At 45.1% G+C, this 17,168-nt stretch overlaps 1 long non-coding RNA gene across 1 annotated transcript; it reads left to right on the forward strand.

Moving 5' to 3' along the window:
* The first annotated feature begins 10,268 nt into the window (after positions 1-10,268).
* LOC307207807 lies at positions 10,269-16,813 on the forward strand. Its single transcript, XR_013834839.1, has 3 exons — positions 10,269-12,833; positions 13,285-16,091; positions 16,329-16,813. It is a non-coding gene; the product is annotated as an uncharacterized lncRNA (long non-coding RNA).
* The last annotated feature ends 355 nt before the right edge of the window (positions 16,814-17,168 follow it).

Genomic DNA, 17,168 nt, shown 5'->3' on the forward strand with positions numbered 1-17,168 from the left:
CAGATTACGAGACTACCGCTCTTAACCACTACACCACACTGGCTGATCAAGATACCAACTGAGGAGCTACCCATTCATTGATCTGGGCAGTTGCTGATACCATCCAGTTTCTAGAACGTGGGGACAGCTCTGTCTCGCTTGGGGAAGGTTTAAAGCTCACACAGGGTATGCCTGCCTGTTCACTTATTTCATCACTGCAGCTGAATTTAATAACTATAAAGTGCTTTCCCCACAGCATTAGCTACCCAAGGGCCAAGTATCTGGATATGGACACCCAGAGACATTTTTATGGTTGTTGGAAACACGAATTGCCATGTATTAAAGGTAGCCTTAAAAAGTATTTTTGCTGGATCCTTCAGTGTGTGAGTGTGTGAGAGAGATCTGGTTTCAAGTGCTTTTTGGGAATACAGTGGTACCTCAGGTTACATACGCTTCAGGTTACAGACTCCGCTAACCCAGAAATAGTACCTTGGGTTAAGAACTTTGCTTCAGGATGAGAACAGCAATCATGCTTCAGCGGTGCGGCAGCAGCAGGAGGCCCCATTAGCTAAAGTGGTGCTTCAGGTTAAGAACAGTTTCAGGTTAAGAATGGCCCTCCAGAACGAATTAAGTACTTAACCCGAGGTACCACTGTACAAACAGTATATTCACACAGCACCACCCCAAGGGTGGCAGTGATACGGTTAATATTTAGATGTTCTTGAGCAGAGTTTGTCTCGTATCCAAAAAAGCAGATCCATTTCATTTAAAGTATGTGTGGCTTTAGGGCTGCCTGTATATCGTAACTCTACCCCTTGGGGTGTAGGGACGCAGGTGGCGCTGTGGGTAAAACCTCAGCGCCTAGGGCTTGCCGATCGCATGGTCAGCGGTTGAATCCCCGCGGCAAGGTGAGCTCCCGTCTTTCAGTCCCAGCTCCTGCCCACCTAGCAGTTCGAAAGCACCTCTAAGTGCAAGTAGATAAATAGGTACCACTTTCTAGCGGGAAGGTAAACGGCGTTTCCGTGTGCTGTGCTGGTGCTGGCTCGCCAGAGCAGCTTTGTCACACTGGCCACATGACCCGGAAGTGTCTCCAGACAGCGCTGGCCCCCGGCCTCTTAAGTGAGATGGGCGCACAACCCTAGAGTTAGACACGACTGGCCCGTACCGGCAGGGGTACCTTTACCTTTACCTTTTACCCCCTGGGGTACAGCTTTCTCTCTCCTGCCTCCTTTAACAAGCACGCCACACAGTTTAGCTTTAAAAACACAGCATCTAACAATATAACACAATGTTATGGGTGAAATAGGCTGCTGTCATTGTATAAATTTTATTTACGTCTATAATTCAGTAACTCCTTTATGCACAAGCTATAGGCCAAGGGTGAGAAACCTGGTGTCCCCTGTGTGGACTCATTTGCACAAGCACTCCAAGGTAATGGGAGTTGGAACTGGAGGGGTGTAGGTTCCCTGTCTCTGGTCGGGACCAGGAGAGCACTGACTATACCTTTTTAAAAAATAGAGGTAGGCAATAAAGTATAGCAATCAAGATAGCATATGAAAACCAAAGTGGGAGGCTGTATCAGTGACCTTGTAGTGGGGAGTGCAAATCCAAATAAAAATGCCGTTACTGTGCAATGTGGAGTGGAAGGCAGTGCCAAGGCCTAGGTGGTACTGTGGAGAAAGCCATTTCTCATGTCAGTGTTAACTGGTCTGTGCTTATCACTATCAAATAAGGGCTAGGAGGCAGCAGTGCTTCTGAAAAACAGTTGCTGGAAGCCTGGGGAGGGGAGGGGGCCGCTTGCTGTTTTCCCAAAGGCAACTGTCCAGCCACTCTGAGAGCAGGATGTTGGACTAGATGGCCACTGACCTCATCCAGCAAGGTTCTTCTGATTTATGTTCTTAATCCTCTGCAGATTTTAATTGGTAGGCAGTTCTTCAAGCACACTATTTTCTCAAGCCTTTACAGCTTATAATCAGCATTTTCAGTTGGGCTTTGAAAGCACTTGGAGCCCAATTATATTCCAAGTAACTGGTACCTGATAATGCTGTCTTGCCAACAGCATTCTGAAAAGACATTTCAGAATCCCCGTTTCCCCAGCTTGGTGTCTTCCAGATGTTTTTGCTGGAGATGATGGAAGTTCTAAAGCAGGTGGGTGTCACCCAGCCAGCAAGGGTTGGTCTAAGCCAGGCTTCCTCAGCCTCTGCCCTCCAGATGTTTTGAGACTACAATTCCCATCATCCCTGACCACTGTTCCTGCTAGCTAGGGATCATGGGAGTTGTAGGACAAAAAACATCTGGAGGGCCACGGTTGAGGAAGCCTGGTCTAAGCTGATGAAGAAATAGATGGTGCTAGGAAGTTCAAAAGTTCCTTAAAAGTTAAAATTATCAATAATGATTAATTTGGAAGTTTGGAGACTACCAGCAAATAAAAGGTGGGAACCGTTTTCTCCAAACTAGCATGCCTGGATATCAGAATATGTTCCCTATTCCCGCATAGGTCGGTTCAGAGGAGAGCTACTTCTAAGCAATTGCTCCAGGGTTATGTGGTGTAGAGGTTTTTTACATTTTACCACATGTAATATGTAACATGTAATATGTAACATGTAACACCACCATAATATCACAGTAAAACCATTTGTAATGTACAAGGCATTAGCAAATGTTGATATGCAGTATTTAAACTAGGATAATTGAGGTTGTTTTACTTTTTCCCTCAATCCCTACTTCTGCATTCTTCATAGTGACAAGTGATGCACTGCTGTTTTGGAAATGAGGATTGTCCAGAATTGCTGCATGTGTGGCCTTTTAAGCAAAGCAGCTCAAATGCAACTGAAAGGCACCAAGGAATGATGGTTCTAGCTGTAGCTGTTATTTAGCAGAGTCAGAGCTTTCCAAACTTTTCATGTTAGCGACACACTTTTAGACATACATCATATTATGACACAGTAATTCAGTTTCACTAGCAAACCAGAGGTTAAACTAACCCCTTTCCAGCCCCAGGAGGAGCACAGGAAGCATTTGCACAGCATACTTACACATTGCAGCTGACACACTAACATGCCGTGAAACAGAGTTTAGAAAGTTATTTAAAATGTATTTATTTTCTGGATGAAAATCTCATCCTCCTCTTGTTCACTCCAAAAAGCTGTGTGGCCTGCCTACGTGTAGATGGCCTGTGCTGTCGCTTACAGGGACATTTCTTCCTCTGCAGAGTTGTTGTTGTTGTTGTTTAGTCGTTTAGTTGTGTCCGACTCTTCGTGACCCCCTGGACCAGAGAACGCCAGGCACTTCTGTCCTCCACTGCCTCCCGCAGCTTGGTCAAACTCATGCTGGTCGCTTCGAGAACACTGTCCCACCATCTCGTCCTCTGTCGTCCCCTTCTCCTTGTGCCCTCCATCTTTCCCCACATCAGGGTCTTTCCAGGGAGTCTTCTCTTCTCATGAGGGGGCCAAAGTACTGGAGCCTCAGCTTCACAATCTGTCCTTCCAGTGAGCACTCAGGGCTGATTTCCTTCAGAATGGAGAGGTTTGATCTTCTTGCATTCCATGGGACTCTCAAGAGTCTCCTCCAGCACCAGAATTCAAAAGCATCCATTCTTCGGCAATCAGCCTTCTTTATGGTCCAGCTCTCACTTCCTTACATCACTACTGGGAAAACCATGGCTTTAACTACACGGACCCTTGTTGGCAAGGTGATGTCTCTGCTTTTTAAGATGCTCTCTAGGTTTGTCATTGCTTTTCTCCCAAGGAGCAGGCGTCTTTTAATTTCATGGCTGCTGTCACCATCTGCAGTGATCATGGAGTCCAAGAAAGTAAAATCTCTCACTGCCTCCATTTCTTCCCCTTCTATTTGCCAGGAGGTGATGGGACCAGTGGCCATTATCTTCGTTTTTTTGATGTTGTGCTTCAAACCATATTTTGCGCTCTCCTCTATCACCCTCATTAAAGGGTTCTTTAATTCCTCCTCACTTTCTGCCATCAATGTTGTATCATCTGAGGTTGTTATTTCTTCCGGCGATCTTAATTCCGGCTAGGGATTCATCCAGCCCAGCCTTTCGCATGATGAAGTCTGCATATAAGTTAAATAAGCAGGGAGACAATATACAGCCTTGAAGCGAAAGGAAAGTCCAATGCTGTAAAGAAAAATATTGCATAGGAACCTGGAATGTAAGAACCATGAACCTGGGTAAGTTGGATGTGGTCAAAAATGAGATGGCAAGAATAAATATTGACATCCTGGGCTTCTTGTCCCATATAGAGATTTCTCAGGAGACAGATGAGGTGATCAGGCACTCCCATTTCTTTAAGAACTTGCCATAGTTTGCTGTGGTCAACACAGTCAAAGGCTTTTGCATAGTCAATGAAGCAGAAGTAGATGTCTTTCTGGAACTCTCTAGCTTTCTCCGTAATCCAGCGCATGTTTGCAGTTTGGTCTCTGGTTCCTCTGCCCCTTTGAAATCCAGCTTGCACTTCTGGGAGTTCTCGGTCCACATACTGCTTAAGCCTGCTTTGTAGAATTTTAAGCATAACCTTGCTAGCGTGTGAAATGAGTGCAATTGTGCAGTAGTTGGGAGCATTCTTTAGCACTGCCCTTATTTGGGAATGGGATGTAGACTGATCTTCTCCAATCCTCTGGCCACTGCTGAGTTTTCCGAATTTGCTGGCATATTGAGTGTAGCACCTTAACAGCATCATCTTTTAAAATTTTAAATAGTTCAGCTGGAATACCATCACTTCCACTGGCCTTGTTATTAGCTGTGCTTTCTAAGGCCCATTTGACTTCATTCTCCAGGATGTCTGGCTCAAGGTCAGCAACCACACTACCTGGGGTGTACGAGCCATCCATATCTTTCTGTTATAATTCCTCTGTATATTCTTGCCACCTCTTCTTGATGTCTTCTGCTTCTGTTAGGTCCTTACCACTTTTGTCCTTTATTATGATAATCTTTGTACAAAATGTTCCTTTCATATCTCCAATTTTCTTGAACAGATCTCTGGTTTTTCCCATTCTATTGTTTTCCTCTATTTTTTTGCATTGCTCGTTTGAAAAGGCCTTCTTGTCTCTCCATTTTAGTTCACTGATGCCCAGGATGTCAATATTTATTCTTGCCATCTCATTTTTAACCACATCCAACTTACCCAGGTTCATGGTTCTTCCATTCCAGGTTCCTATACAATATTTTTCTTTACAGCATTGGACTTTCCTTTAACTTCCAGACATATCCGCAACTGAGCATCCTTTCAGCTTTGGCCCAGCCGCTTCATCAGCTCTGAATCTACTTGTATTTGTCCTCCGCTCTTCCTCAGTAGTATGTTGGACGCCTTCCGACCTGAGGGGCTCATCTTCCAGCGTCATAACTTTTATATGCCTGTTGTCTTTGTCCATGGAGTTTTCTTGGCAGGGATACTGGAGTGGCTTGCCGGTTCCTCCTCCAGGTGGATCACGTTTGGTCAAAACTCTCCACTATGACCTGCCCATCTTGGGTGCCCTGCTCGGCATAGTTCATAGCTTCTCTGAGTTATTCAAGCCCCTTCACCACTGCAAGGCAGTGATCCATGAAGGGGTCTGCAGAGTTAAGACTTTGCAACAATGAAATGGAAAGGGTAGTGGGCTGCATGGCCCAATCGTAGGAAGGTTTCCTCGGAGGCAAGTCCCACTGAGGGCAAAATTTTTAAAAATGGCATGGGGAAATGGGAAGCTGCAACCTTTGAGGCACAGTTGGTGGGATTTGGGTCCCAAATGCACACACACCTCTGAAGCCTGCCTTTCTAGCTGTAAAAGTAAGGAGAGCTCCTGGAGGTAGAAGTGGCGCCATGGCCAAGTAGTAGCATGTACAGAACAAGGGAGGCAGGGAGCCTTTGGGCATATGGGGGTCTGGTTCTCATAGGATGCGGTGCAAGCAAAGGCTTCCTTGTGGTCTGTAAGGAGAAGCCCAGGAGCAGGCACTGAGGCAACAGCCAAGGGGCACACCTCCTGGTCCAGCAGGAAGACACAGCATTCTTCATGGATAGGAGAGAATGTGGAAAGAAACCTGTCCCCATTTCAAGGGATACTCTAGATCCTGGCTGGATGCACCAGCTCACCAACCTGATGTGTGAACCAGGCTAAACAGAAGTCTACAATGCTATGCCCAGACTGCCCCCACCCAACTCTGTGGGTGACGCCCACTGAGCATTTCCTGCTCAACAGTTTTTTTTGTGGGGAGAGGAGGAAAGTTCAGGATGAAGCCTATATTAGCCAGACCCAAAGAAAAGGTGAGATGAAAGGGAAGATTGCAAAGCTGATAAGGACCAAGGCCTCTTGAGAATTGTTCTGCAGGACACTGGCTCAATAGCTGCTGTTTGCAATCAAAAAACAATGGGAGGATGACATAGGCTATGAGATTAACCCCACTCAATGGACCAAAATATGGTCTAAACCCCCCTTTAAATCCATATCAACGAAAAGAAAATAACTCTTTCTAAAACTCACCTAGGTGATACCCAGCACCAAGAAAACTAGTGTTAATACGCCCAGGAACCTCACCAAAATGTTGAAGAGGGTGCACCTCCACAGGCACATACCTCCACATTTGGTGGGAGTGCCCCAAAATCCAACTATTCTGGACAACAACCATACAATAAATAAAATAACCAAGCAAATACTAGAAATATTAGAAATCACCCCAGAATTGGCCTTACTAAACATCTTCCAAGACAATAATGCCCACTTACACCACAAAGAACTCGTAACCCACCTACTTTCAGCAACCAGAAGCATCATAGCCAGACACTGGAGAGACCTGTCAGGAGTAAGCATGGACCAATGGTACCAAATAGTATGGGAAACAGCCCTACTAGAAAAATTAACTAATAAAGTGAAATTGACACGGGGACAAACAGATGAAGATGCCTAGGCCCCGGTATGGCTCCCCTTTATCACATACACAGCCCAACAAGACAGTGACAAAAACCCACCAACAGCATACAAATCAGTATGGCTAACCTGATCCAAAACACCCACCCACCACACTCACACACGAAAACAAAGACCACCACAGCCAACCACAAATGAACAACCACATCCTAGGCTACCCCAACCTTTCCCCCTTTTCTTCCCAATGTCTCAACAAATGAAACTGATTTGTAAAAATGTTACATGGGGAAAAAAATACGAAAGAGACATTGCAAACACTTCTGTAAAACAAGAAAATCTTTAATATATATATATTTTAAAAAGCTGCTGTTTGGGGCTTCTGGGTGTTGCAGCCCATAACATCTGGAGCCAGCCCCTAGAAGACTATACTAAGGCAAAATCCCTTTGATGTTTGAGGGGGTCACTAGAACAGTGACAGAATCCTTCCCATGAGGTCCATTTTTATTTTTGATTTTCTAGAGGCATGGGCGTAGCCAAGGGGGAGCGAGGGGGCAGCAGCTCCCCTAGATCAAGCAAAACAATATAAATACTTAAACTAACTGACTAATCATGTCAGTTCTGTCCCCCACCTAACAAAACTCCTGCTCTCCCCCCAAACAAAAAACCTGGCTACGCCATGACTAGAGGCCTTCTGTAAAGCAATCTCAGTGCTACTCACAACAGTGTTAAACCCAACAGGAATGAAAACAAAAAATGCAGGAGACAAAAAACCAAGTCAAAATGCAAAACTGTCCTTTTGCTCAGAAATAAAACTCGCCACCAACTCGCCAGTTTACAAACACCGCCCCCCATCACCACCCATTCAGAAAAATATAGTACCTGGCTGGCATCCCATCAAACGCTTTTCACCAACAGGGTAATAGTGTTGTGCTTGTGGGACCTCCACGGTCAGTCTCTGGTTGGGGGTGGAGTTCAGTGGGTCACAAACAAAAAAGTGTTTGTTGCCACTTTACAAAACTTTCTCCCGAGGGCCCTCCAGAATGTGTTTTGTTCCGTATGGAAATAGCTAATGAGAAAGGTGATAGCAATCCTAATTAGACACTGGCAACTCTGACTTCTTTTTTCAACCAGTTTGCAGAGTTTCTCTGTGACAGAAAAATAGGCAGCAGAATTGAAGAAACATCAAAGTTATGCCTCCACTTAATGACTTTTACTTCAAAAAAGTTTGCAAAGAGTTTCTCTGTGATAATAGAGTTGAAGAAACATCAAAGTTATGCCTGCACTTAATGACTTTTACTTCAAAAACTTTGGCATTTGTCAGTGAAAAGAAGAACTACATCAAGAGGGGGAGTGCTTCAACATTTTCTGCAAGAAGCAGGTTTTGTTCTTGTGTATTAATTGTACTGGTTCCCTTGAGTATTGTTTTCAAAAGGGGGGAATGATATGCTCAGTTTCTGTATCTCTTAAAGCCACAATATTCAACAATTGATTGATGTTGTCAGCTCCCATTTTTATTAGTTTTTGAAGAAAAAGACTTGTTAGAACTCTGACATTCTAGGTCCTGTGGACCCGAAGGCCTCACATCTTCACTGTAATTTAGCTTCCTGTTTAATTAGTGCTCATGTACGAGAGAAGCTGACAGCAATGGAAACAGCTTATTGTGGACTAGGTTAAAAATAGGGTGATGCTATACATGCAATTTCAGTAGGAAATTATCTTCCCAGCCCCGTTTCAGCCTGCAGTAACTTTCCATCATGTGAACTTCATGAAGTCTGATTTTCAAAAGGCCTGCTTCTGTTCTTTACCTGAAACTTCCCACACTGGAATCAACATATGAATATTAATCACTGATATTTTGCCTTAAAACAAACAAACAAACAAACAAACGTGCTCAATACAAAGTTTGTGAAAATCTGGGACCCTGATCCAGGAACACAACCCATAGTATGAGTTGTGGAGGTCTTCTAATAATAACAGACAGAGTGACAGGAGCGAGCCAGCAGTAAATCACACAAAGTAAGTGGAGTTAACTCTTTATTAGCAAAAAAGTGTTCTGAACAGGAGTGCCTGGCCAAATGAGCACAGCAACTCATCTCCGACAGGTCTTGCCCCCATTAAGCAGTTGCTGGGACTGCCTTCCCACAACTGCCTAAGTCCCCAGGGTTTTTCCCAAGCAATCTTGAGACTGTGCTTGCATGATGCTAATTTCTCCTCTGCCATATTCATGCCTCTACTGGTTCTGGGAGACCAGGCAGGGGGCGAGCTTGTCACAGCAGAAAGGATAGACCCCAGTGCATCTTCACCAGCCTGACTCATCTCTGCCTCTTGGCCTTCCTCCTCCCTCTCTCCTGCTTCTGCCTCTGCTTCTGGACTTTTCTCTGCTACAGGCTCCCCCTGCTCACTAAGCCCTCTAACCTCTTCAGCTTCTGAAACCTTTTCCCAGTCTTCTCCCTCTGACCACTCATTGTCATCCCACCACCAATCCCTGGGCTCTGACCCTTCTTCCCTTGGGGCTTCCCCAGATGGTTCCTGCTGTCATTTTTATGCATCCAACCAGTCCCTGACACCCAGCAGTTTTCTTGCTTGTGCTGCGGATTCTTAGACCAAGGCTACCCCTACCGCAGAAAAACAAGGTGGTAGGAACCTGGACTGCACTCCTTCAGACTGCAGCTGGAGCATGGATGGGGAACTTGTGACTCCCATCATCCCTGGGCATTCACTGTGCTAGCTGAGAGTGATGGGAGTTGTAGTCCAACAACATCTGGAGGGTCACCATTCTCTATTCCTGAGCTTGGTAGATGCCATTTTTTTAATGCTCACCCACATTTTTTTAAAAAAGAAATCCCTGTATGCACACTCCCTGCTGTACATGCGTTCTGTTCTGCATGTGTTTCCATAGGGCATGTTTCCATAGGGCACCTTTCAAAACTGTGCTTCCTTAACTGCCCTCTGAAGTTATATGTTGAATGGATTGAAAGTGCAAGGAAGCAAATGCCAGCAACACAAAAGGAAAAGCTTCCTAAAGGTCACAGGGTCTGACAGATACAGAATGCCTTGGAGGCAGTGGGTTCTTCTTTGCTGGGTGATGGCCTGCTTGGGATGCTGCACTGAGCAGGTGGCTGCTGCATCGGTCAAGCCTTCAAGCAACGGTAGCTGGTGCACATTAGCACTGGTCAGGCAGAAGGCAGGGAGCCCAGCACTCAGTGGAGCCAGAGCCAAAACAGGCTTAGCCAGCTAGCTCTCGTTTTTGTCCATCTCCTCCCTGCTGAGCTCTACAAGGGCAAAGCAGGCTGAATACTCACCAAACCTCTAAATCACATATGTCCCCTGTATGGTCACTGTACCTTACCCCCCTTACCCCTCACAGAGTTGCAATATCCAGCAACCTTTAATACACTTCAGTAGCCCAGAATTATTTGAGGGCTATGAATATACGGTACTTTAAAGGTACAGTGTGTACACAGTCTAAGGGGGAGGGGGCGAAGCTGACTGCTAGGACAGTCATCCCTCAGGCTAGCTGACAGACAGCTGTGGCCTAGATGAGGGCAGACTGAGATTGGTGGAGCAGACTCCATTGCCTTCAGAGTCTCTTCCAGCTCTTCCATGATTCTCAATAATGATCAGGTTTCAGTTGGGAGCTGCTTTACCCTGTCAGACCAGCCAGCCATCTAGCTCAATAGTGACTATACTCTGACAAGGCGCGCCTCACCAGATCTTCCCTAGCCCTACCAGGAAATGCTGTGCATTCAAAATGTGTTCCACCCGCCCCAAAGTCTGCTTTTAAAAATTGTTTTATTTTTAAATGTATAGTTCTGCTGGAAGAACTATACAGGATACTCCCCCACCGCTACTCTTGCACAGGGCTTTGTATCTTTTGGAAACATGTTTTTGGTTCTTCAAACAACCTACAGGCTTTCATGTTTTTGTTCCAGTTCAAGCCACAGAAGCATCTCATCTTAGAGAGCTGCTCCCCCTCATTGGAACACAAGAGGAATGCTCAGTTCATTACTAGATAAGCTCTTCCTCCCTCCCTCCCCAGGTCGTGATTGCCTGCTTATCTAATTACTACAGTGGTTAGGCAAAAGCAGCTTTTAATTGTGTTTTGCATTCTTTAGTATTAAAAAAAAGGCCTTATCAATACCAGCGATGTCAGTGCAACCTTGTAACTAAAGATCCCCTTAGCAACCGTTCAAGAAAGGAGGAAGCCTGTGCTATTTTTTCCAGGGCAATATTGATATAGCAGCTGTACTCTACTTGCATATCAGTTGAAAACACACTCAGCAGGAATCTGGAGGAGAGCAGTATAAAATTTTAAATTGCATCTGGCATGCTGCAGAGCAGGGAGCTGAATCTACTAGCAGGAAATAGAATAAGAGGATGGGGAAAGGACAAGATGTTAAAGGTTTTCCTGTCCTTTTGCAATGTTTTAATTATAACTAAGGAATTTGTGTTCCAGTCTTCAATTTCCCCTAACCTTGAGTGGCTTTATGACATGTAATAATAAAATACAACCAGTTAGTAGCCTGAATAGCTGGAGAGGGTGCATAGCCCTGATTTTTAGCTGGCCCATCTATCCTCCAAGGTGACCACGAACTCCTCCTGCATGCAGTGACAATGAAACCTGTGGCTTAGGGCAACTTTCTTCAGTTTGCTGCTCTCCACATGTTGCCTATCAGCCCCAGCTAGTACAGCTGCACTCCCATCAGCCCCAGCATCATCCAACTGTGCTGATTGCAACTGTCCAAAACTACAGGAGAGCACCTGGCTGGGGAAGGCTGCTTTAAGGCATGCAGGAAACAGACCATTATAAGGCTTCCTTAATCTGAGTGTCCGGAACGTTTTACTTTTTATAGAAAAACAATGTTTGCTGGTAGGGTCTGTAGATTATAATCTGGGGCAACCTCTCCTTGGGTTTAAGTGGCCACAGATACTTTCAATGCCAAGATTCCCTCCTTGATTCAGTTCTGTGACTTTGGTCATTATAGATGCAAGCGCTTGAGCAAGGAAGACGCAACACAGAGGAGACAAACTGCATGCTCTCTCCACCCAAGGAGACCTTGCAATCTATATTTGCTCTGCCAAAAGAAGTCCAAAAGAGCACATACAAAGAAAATAGTAGCATTGTGTACAACTCACGCCACTAGTTCCCATGGGACTCAAGCTACAGAAGGTTGTGCTGGCAGCAGACCAGTTTCCTCCACTCATAGGTGCACCTTCTCCTTTAAAAAATAAAATGCTGTAACACAATGTTCTCAATAGTTCAGTACAGAACGATGGCAGAAGAATGACCAGCACAGCTCAGAAGGATGATTGTTCTGATCTTTCCTGATTGCCCATTCACCTCCCAGTTGAACTTTGGTGAGGAAGGACAACTGCATCTACCATCTGAATCTACCTTCTACTGCAGGACTGGGAAACAAGATCCAAGCAGCGGATTGTAGCTTTATCTTCCCTACCCACCCTACAGGCCAAGTTTGACCAGTGAGTGGGACTGCCTACCTGTCAATCACTTGACATCACAATCACCTGACAACCCTTTTCCCCCCTTCATTAACAATCCTGCTGATCACCAAGCATTTCTTGCATAACACTGTACAGAGCTATGCAATTCCTGACAATAAGCTGGTAGTTGGGGCTTGCAATGCACTGCCAACCAGCTAGTTGGTGGTCCCTGCCACATCTCTTTGATCCAACTGCATTTTTGCCACAGAGCCTACAGCTCTGTGTCTTGCCCAAGACAGTTTTGCTGGCTTCACCAACCCAGCAGAATTAGAGGTAATCTCTACATGGTATATGACTCTTCATCAAATACTAAATTGCATGCAATATGCTGATATAAATTGAAGGGGAGACCCCCACCAACCCAATAAATTAATGAATGTCAGAATCCAGCTAGTATTTAGAATAGGAATAGAAAATGCAAGCTACAGAACTGTGCCACACAAGGAATCCCTGGGCTGGCTCATGCAAACCAGCCTAGCTAGGCTAGTGAAGTTGTTGTTGTTTAGTCGTTTAGTCGTGTCCGACTCTTCATGACCCCATGGACCAGAGAACGCTAGGCACTCCTGTCCTCCACTGCCCCCCGCAGCTTGGTCAGACTCATGCTGGTAACCTCGAAAACACTATCCAACCATCTCGTCCTCTGTCGCCCCCTTCTCCTTGTGCCCTCCATTTTTCCCAACATCAGGGTCTTTTCCAGGGAGTCTTCTCTTCTCACGAGGTGGCCAAAGTCTTGGAGCCTCAGCTTCAGGATCTGTCCTTCCAGTGAGCACTCAGGGCTGATTTCCTTCAGAATGGAGAGGTTTGATCTTCTTGCAGTCCATGGGACTCTCAAGAGTCTCCTCCAGCACCATAATTCAAAAGCATCAATTCTTCGGCGATCAGCCTTCTTTATGGTCCAGCTCTCACTTCCATACATCACTACTGGGAAAACCATAGCTTTAAGTACAGAGCCCTTAAGAAACAATCATAGGCCATTAAGGGCTATTGGCAATACAAAAGAACTGTCCTCCCCACTTCCAGCTATGAGGAACGGAGACAAGAGAATTGGCAGGTTACCAAGGTGATGGTGGTGTGTGTGTGTTGACAGAAAGAGCGGGAACAAGAAAGGAGAACAAAGGCCAGAAGGATCTTGGCTGCCTGACTACAGAGACTGGACCCAAGCTGCCTCAAGCTGTGAGAAAAGCAAGTAAAAACACTCTGAATATGTAAATGCTGTGAACTCTCTTCTTCATGTAGCTCCAGGTGTATATAGGTGTAAAATAAATCATATACCTTAAAACACTACAGCTTCCACTGTGCCCTGAATTCAGAATGCCCCTGGGTGAGCACCTGGAACCCTTGGAATTTTGCTACTGCTTAGAAGAGAATGGGACGGCATTTAACAATATATTATATAGCTGTCTCCTCAAAAGATTCCATCAACGGTGTCTCCAAAAAATTTTACACATCACTTAGGAAGACAGGCGAACTAATGCCAGTGTACTAGAAGCAAAGATCACCAATGTCTAAGCAATGATTCTTCAACATCAACTTTGTTGGACTGGTAATGCTGTGCGGATGCCTGATTATCATCTTCCAACGCAACTACTCTATTCTGAACTTAAAAATGGAAAGCGTAATTCTGGTAGTCAACAAAAGAGGTTTAAAGACTTTCTCAAGGCAAATCTTTAAGAATGTAGTATAAACACCAACAACGGGGAAACACTGGCCTCCAATTGGAGAATAGCCTTGACCAAAGGTGTCATGAGCTTTGAAGACACTCAAACTCAGGACGAAAGGGAGAAATGCCCTAAGAGGAAGGCATGCTTGGCAAACCCTCACTGTGATCAACTCTTGCCTGGAAACCTATGTCCCCACTGTGAAAGGACATGTGGATCCGGAATTGGCCTCCACAGTCACTTATGGACTCACTGTTAAAACTGTGTTTATGGAAGACAATCTTACTTGGCTACGAGGGATAGAAGAAGAAGAAGAAGAAGAAGAAGAAGAAGAAGAAGAAGAAGAAGAAGAAGAAGAAGAAGAAGATATAGCTGTCCATACAAGGATGCCACAAACATTTCCCTTTTGGCCCATCACAGGATGGCACCAATTAAAACATGTCTTCTTGGCAAACACAGGGGCTGAAACTACTGGTCCTGTATGCACAGTCTGGAGTTTTTGGCATCAAAGCGCTTGCATGCATGTTTACTTCTTCCCACTCCTTTCAGCACCACTCCAAGACCTTTTGCTGCCTGAGGCAAAGGACAATGGTTAAAATTTCTTTGTGGATGGGTTACCGCATATTGCCCGTCTAGAGTTCAGGGCAGGGTGCAGTGATTATAAAATCACTGCAATCAAAAGCAAAAACAACGGGATAAGCAATATTGGAAGTGAGCTGCCAAGAAGGAGTCAGAGTCTTGTGTTGTTTCCGGCAAGCAGAAGGCTCAAGAAAGAGACATTATACTCTCGCCTCCTAAACCACTGCTGCTGACAGCAAAGAAGAATAGGGGTTGCTTGAAAATATGCCGCTTAATATTGAATATGCTCCCTTATGTTACAAGTATCCCACTGACTCCAGGGTCCATAGATGCATGCGTTGCTGTCGCTCTCCAGCCAGAACTTAAAGCTTCAGGCACTGGAACTGTCAAGGCCTGGGAGTCCACCTCCTCTTCTGACATGTTGCGTCCTGAGGTTGTTCTTTGGGTATCAGTCCAGCAAACCCCTCAAGGGGATCCTCAGCATTGGACTCAGGGGGCCCTGCCTGCTCCTCATGGTCTTCTACCTGTGGGGTATCCAGTTTGTCCTTTGACACCTACATTTTCATTTTATTTCATTTGCTTTCCTGAAATTAACAAGTACCAGTCCTGGCACTGGCCAATTTTTCAGCTTTTCTGAGTCGCTATGTCCCACATTGAGTCTGAAATCCCAGTGATTACTGCACTAATGTTAATAGATCATTTGAGTAAATCTCATGTTTTTAAGCCAGCTAATGAACTTCCTGTAACTTCAACAATTATTTCTGCTTTTGGAGTGCTGCCCTACCAAATGCTGCCAGAATCAAGAGGGCTTTTAAACTGCTGTGTGGCAGAATTATGATAATGTTAACCACCCACCCCAACAAAGCAATCAGTCAACCAGAAGGTGGGAAGTGGAACTGAGATTCAATTATTTTGCTGACGCAATGAAATACTGGCAACCAAATTTCATGTGTAACCACTAAGGTGAAGTGGGAGGGTCATGATTTATTTGCAGACGATCCCCATGTTTTAGCATTTCCCACTAGTAGGATGAATAAACTGCAAGAAATGGCAGGACCAGTAGGGTCCCCACCTGAGTTTCTAGGGAGTCACTACCAGTTATATCAGGCAATTTTATCTCACCTTTCCTCCAAGTAGCTCAGGGTGGCATACATAGTTCTCCCCTTAAAATTTTAACCTGTGGGGCACATCAGGACAAGGGAAAGTGGCAAACACCTGATGGACCACTGTGGATAATAGGATGCTGCTCTGAATAGGCACATGGTGTGATCTAGGAGGGCTGAGTGGGGGTTTCGTCCAGCACGTTATCCTCTGCTGCAGAAGAGCAATATTAGCCTAGATGGGGCTTGGGGAGCTTCTTGACCTCTGACCATGCTGTCTGGGGCTTTGAAAAGCCACAGGTCCCCCTCCTACAAGCTCTGTATAAACCATCTTTGCCATCTTCTGCAAAAGTCAAAGGCATTGCCTAGTGAAAGGTCAAAGTGGAACACACACACACATGCCAGTTCTGTTGTTGTTGTTTAGTCGTTTAGTCGTGTCCGACTCTTCGTGACCCCATGGACCAGAGAACGCCAGGCACTCCTGTCCTCCACTGCCCCCCGCAGCTTGGTCAGACTCATGCTGGTAACCTCGAAAACACTATCCAACCATCTCGTCCTCTGTCGCCCCCTTCTCCTTGTGCCCTCCATCTTTCCCAACATCAGGGTCTTCTCCAGGGAGTCTTCTCTTCTCATGAAGAGAAGTTCTGTATAACAGCTAAAAATATTTAGGGGTGGGAAGGAAATAAGGCAAGAAGCAGCCCAGGGAGAACTCAACATGCTCAGTGGGTGTGGAATACTGACTGATAGTCAACATGGAAGAGGAACAGGACAGGGTATCCTGGAGCACATTCCACACTACAACATTTTGCTGCAGTTCCTTTTTGTATGTTTTAAAAAAATACCTGATTAATATATGGCTATCCTACTTAGTTCTCTGATAAACAATGCATGCCTCCTATCCCAAACATGCTGAATATAGATTTTCCCATTACCCTCATATAACCACTGCAGAGGGCAAACACAAAAAATTAATATATGGATGTGCCTTCTGGAAACACTGCAATCCTTTGTTTGCTTTTTGGTGGTGGGAATAGAGAGACTTGCTTTTAGCAACTTTTATGTCTGCCAAATGTTGCTGAAGCAGTTTTAAAGAAGTGCATACATCTGAATCCATCACCAGGTGATGCAATTTTTTTTGGGGGGGGGGGTTGCCCTTTCTGTTTTGTTTCTCTTAAGCATCTCAAGTATAGCCAAGGGCCTTTTTAAAACAAAAACATGCATTTTGTGCTTACTTTGTGACAGCATTATTATTATTTATTAAATTTGTATACTGCACTTCATCCATAGTTCTCAGGGCAGTTCACAACACAAAAATACAAGGATATAGGATGTTTTAGTCAGTCAAAGGCCTGGTTGAAAAGGAATGTTTTCACCTGGTGCCTAAAGGTATATAATGAAGGCACCAGGTGAGCATCCCTGGGGAGAGAATCCCACAAATGGGGAGCCACTGCAGAAAAGGCCTGTTCTCCTGTTGCCACCCTGGAGGTTACCAGAG

The sequence above is a fragment of the Podarcis cretensis genome, assembly GCF_951804945.1.
Source record: "Podarcis cretensis genome assembly, chromosome: Z".
Classification (NCBI taxonomy): domain Eukaryota; kingdom Metazoa; phylum Chordata; class Lepidosauria; order Squamata; family Lacertidae; genus Podarcis; species Podarcis cretensis.